The following is a 4,986-nucleotide window of genomic DNA, read 5'->3' on the forward strand; positions in this document are numbered from 1 at the left end:
CAATGTCTGTCCTTAATTTGCTGGAAAAGCCTTCTTTTCCATTAAATGCCTGCATACTCACTCTTTTCCTGTTCATTCCTCTCTCTCTTGCCTGTCCCACAGACACTTTGGGATCATCTCCTCTGTGCAAGATCAGAGGGGTTGTTGCATCCCTTCTCTTTTTCCAACAGGTCCCACAACCAACAGGACAGGATAACCTTCCATGTAGTCAGGTCAGAAAGGCATGCAACAGTTGGTCTAGCAGTATGCTAGGTCCAGTGGATACTGCAGGCTCTGAAGGTGCTTTTCAATTAAGCGATTTGCACAGATCATTTCAATTTAAAACCAAAATAATGTTCCAGTAACAACATATGCAGTCCTACTCATGAAGCAGGAAGGGTTTGAATTATACACTGATTCAAGACTATGTATGGCTTCCAGAAACAGTACTTTACGGTTCACGCTTGTTTATATGTCCTAACATGACACCAAACTCTTTGCATAAAAACGAGTTTACTTAAGATGGGAATAATCTGTTTCTGTGTGGTACCTTGGAAGTAGCTAGCCTGCGCTCCGCTCCACTAGATTGAAGATTTTCAAGATTGAAGTAGAATACTTTTTAGCCCTTTTTTTTTTTCTTTCAGCATCTCAGTTCACATAAGTATTGATGAACTCTTGACTTGTTTGGGTGGGAACATGTGAAGAAATGCCAAAAGCAGTTGTATTTCACAGAAAATAAATAGTGTCTTCAGCTTTGCAGACTGAATATACTGGTGAATGAGTTTGCTTTAGAGGATGCATGAGCACTCACACATGCATTCAGAGACACACATCTGTTCCTTGGCAGACTGCTTTGTTCCACAACCTCTATGCTTAGTGCTCAGGGTAAATAATACACATTTTTAACCTGTTGAAGTGTATGTTTATCTGCAATGGATTGCTATTGTTCCAAAGGAGCTATTCATTTCTACTGGATAAAGAACAGCATCAGCACGTATGTATTCAAACAATTATTTCCTCTCTCTCTGTCTATATTTCTCATTTAATTAATAATCTAATTACTCAGTTCACTGCTGCTATTTTTCAGTGACCCCTATTCAAAATCACATCCAATGTACTTTGTCCTATCTTGCGCACACCAAAACAGTCTCCCTTTAAGTATGACTGGGTCCTTTCTGGTCATACTTTCCCAGTTTCAGATTTTGGAGGGAGTGAGAAAAGGAAGGAAAAGGTATTTAATGCATGTAGGAAAGACTGTTTTATCCTTTTCCTTCAGAATATGTTTGACGTGGTATGACTCAGGAGAGAGAGTTCTCAGAGATGCACAGGACACGCAGCGCTCAAGCAGAGGAAGCAAACACAGTATTTCAGCCTGCTCTGCATCTAGTGAGTGAGTCAATGAAGTGAGGTTTCAGAAATATTTTTGGTGCTGACAAATGCAGCAGCAAAATTTTCAGACATGGAAAGAAGTTGGGTGAATTTTCTCAATGCTTTGCAAATCTTTCTCTTGAATTCTTAATGGCTCAGTTACTGATAAATAAAAAGGATACCTCCACTCAATTATCAGCTCATGATGAAAAAATAGGAGTTTTATTACTAATTTAGAAAAGAGGAGGATTAGAATGTTAGATTAAATTACTCTTACCCTAGATATATTGAGATTCCAGGCTTCAGCAGCTTTCACTAATCTTGGCACTAAGCACCTAGATACCTGGTATTTCCAACAATAAGGCCTCATGCCAAAGAAAAACCCTATACATGTAAGCACATATTATGTTCCATCCTTTAATTAAGATTATGCATATGTCGAAAGTTCATCACATGCTAAAATTCTAAACTCAGAAAGGATTTTTTTTTTACCTGCATCTGCCTAAATATCAGTGATGGAGAATCTTAGCCTCACTGCAGTATGGTGTATTGCGATTGCTGTGATCCTGTTTCTAATTTACAAAAGATCTTGTACCAAGTAGTCAGTTTTAGAATCATTATCTTCCTTCTACACTGTTCCTGAGTGTTTCATCTCCATCAGAGAATATCTGAACAGACCTAAATCTGTTTAAATATGTTTAAATATAGACTATGTTTAGACGTTTCTCCCTCTCCAAGTTTCTCTGATGGTCAGGCAGGAGCCAGGACTCTGTATATTCTGAATGTTTTTTAAGTATGTGGATATTGTAGTCAAAAAGGAGATGTTTGGCACTGGATGGCTGAGTGTTGAGCAGTTCTCTGTCTCTCTTAGGAGCCAGTGCAGAAAGCCAAAATACTCCACAGCAGAACCTCAGGTACCCCTAGTGGTCAGCAGGATGTCTGAGGAGAAGACAGGACGACATAGCTGACATCTCACCTCTGAGCTTTTCCATGACTGTCAAGTATTCCATATGGCTCGGTGGCTCTCCATTTTCTGGGCAATGGGGAAATCTCAATTCTATAGCATGTGCCTGTGAGCACAGTACTCAAATACCAGCTTCCACACCATGAAAGCATGAGTCCAGGTGGACGTAGTAGTACAGCTTTAGCAATAGCCCTGCATAGCAGTGCCTGAAGTGCAGGCAGGCATCTGAGCTTAGGTGTAACATCTGCCAGATGTTAATGGGCCATGCCTGAGTTGGTTAAGTGTTGCCAGAATCTGCATTGAGAAGCAGAAAGATGCACAGGCACCTGAGAAGCACCACACTGGTGTGACTGAACCCAGGGAAACCAGGGCTGGAAGGGACTGGAAGCAAACTGCCTCCATGAACAGCCATATTGGTGTCTATACACCGAAACTTCAACTTACAGAGACACCCAGGTTGGTCCAACAGGGAGACAATGTGTCCAGAAAGGTTAAAGCACCCTGAGCTAATAACCCATGATAGCCACATGCAGGCTGGGCAAAGGAGTAGCTTTAACATATCTGCGGCAATTGTTATTCAACCACCTAAATAACAAAACTTGCTGAGAGCCACCTGAGAGCTAATCATAAAAATCCTGCCAACTGAGTTTTGCTTTGGGGTGAGACTGTATCCCAGTGACTGTTTGGGTTTTTTATTAAACATGTAGAATTCTGTACCATGTTGATTCTAGTTTGTAGATGGAAAATGTTAGCCTAATTAATGTTACTGCAAAGAATATTAACGTTATTAATATTCAGGATTCTTGGCATAGAATAAGTTTGGATAATAAAGAAATCCTCTGGCACAAAGAGATACAGTTACTTATACAAGAAAATTTTACACCTTCTAATGAAGCATTCATCTCTGGCTGTTGTCAAAGTCTAAATGGGCTGTGGTTGTGTTACATGATGACTAATACCTGGACAAGGAAGTTATCCTCAACAGACTCCAGGAATCTGCTGGACTGTCTGCCGCCCGCCTTTCCACTATCCCAGCAGATATCTGGGTGGTTGAAATCCCCCATCAGGACAAGAGCCCGCGAATGCGACACCTCCTGCAGCTGGAGCAAGAAGACCTCGTCCACAGGCTCCCCCTGATCAGGTGGCCTGTAACAGACCCCAACCACCAGATCTCCTTTACTGGACCGATCACTGATTTTAACCCATAAGCTCTCAACCTGGTCATGGCTGTTACTCAGACACAGCTCTTCACAATCTATCCACTTCCTAACGTAGAGGGCAACTCCCCCTCCCTTCCTGCCCTGTCTATCCCTTCTGAAGAGCCTGTAGCCCTCAATCAGAGTATTCCAATCATGGGATTCGTCCCACCACGTTTCCGTGATAGCAACCAGATCATAATTTTCCAAGCATATCACGGTTTCCAGTTCCTCCTGCTTATTTCCCATGCTGCGTGCATTAGTGTAAAGGCACTTCAGCTGGGCTTTCCGGCACACTACCTTTCTAGAGGGGCCCTCCCTCAAACTTCCAGAAGAAATCTGAAGTTCTCCCCCACTGCTTCCTAAAGCCCCAATACCATCTTGTCCATGCTCACGTGTTATCAAAGCCACCAACCTCACATCATCCCTTGTGTTCTTCCTACAAAACGGTTTGTTGTCCTCCTCATTCCTCCCACAAGTCTGTGGGATCTTACTAGCACAAGCCCCTCCCAGAAGCACTGGCTCATTACATACAGGGTCCTTACTAGTGACCCTGGTTTCACCCCCACCCCCCTTCATACCTAGTTTAAAGCCCTTTCAATGAACCTTCCCAATTCCCATCGTAAAACCCCTTTCCACCAGTGGGATAAGCTACTCCTATCAGATGCCAGCAGGCCCGGTCTCGTGTAAATTGAGCTGAGGTCAAAAAACCCAAACCCCTGCCGGGCACACCAGGCTTGGAGCCAGATATTAATCTGTTGCTCCATCATGTTTAGTCTCTTATTATTCCCTATAATTGGAGGGATAGAGGAGAACACAACTTGTGCTCCCGAACCCTTGACCAGATGCCCTAAGGCTCTGAAGTCCTTTTTCATGGTTCTAAGGGAGGTTCTTCCTATTTCATCACTGCCTACCTGAAACAACAACAGAGGATAATAATCTGAGGGCTGTACTAGGGACGGAAGTTTCTTCCTGACATCTTTAACCCGGGCTCCTGGGAGGCAGCAGACTTCCCTGTGTAGAGGGTCAGGTCTACATACTGGGCCTTCCACTCCCTTCAGCACCGAGTCACCAACAACAATGACTCGTCTTTTGTTCTTTGCCGAGGATGTTTTAATGTTAGGAGTAGTTCTGCTGGGCTTTGGAGACACCTCCAAGTGGGGAGAACCATCATCTCCACCACTGTCCAGCTGTCCCTGCAGAGCACTGTACCTGTTCTGCAGGGGCAGCTGAGGAGGGAGGGGAATCACCAGGCGGGTGCGCCTGCACCGCCGAGCAGGGACCTTTTGTCATTGCACCCTGCCCCCCAGGTCATCACCGTTGTTAGGTGGGGGAGAGGACAGGGGGATCACTGCAGCAGGAACAGTCTGCCTGCTGATTCCCCCGTTACCTGTTTGCAAGGCGGTAGGGTGTGACATGCTTTGTGCAGGGCTGCAGCTGGCTGCCTCGATCTCAGGGATGGCAGGGACTGGCACCACC

This window comes from Numida meleagris, chromosome 6 (genome assembly GCF_002078875.1).
Source record: "Numida meleagris isolate 19003 breed g44 Domestic line chromosome 6, NumMel1.0, whole genome shotgun sequence".
Taxonomy (NCBI): Eukaryota; Metazoa; Chordata; class Aves; order Galliformes; family Numididae; genus Numida; species Numida meleagris.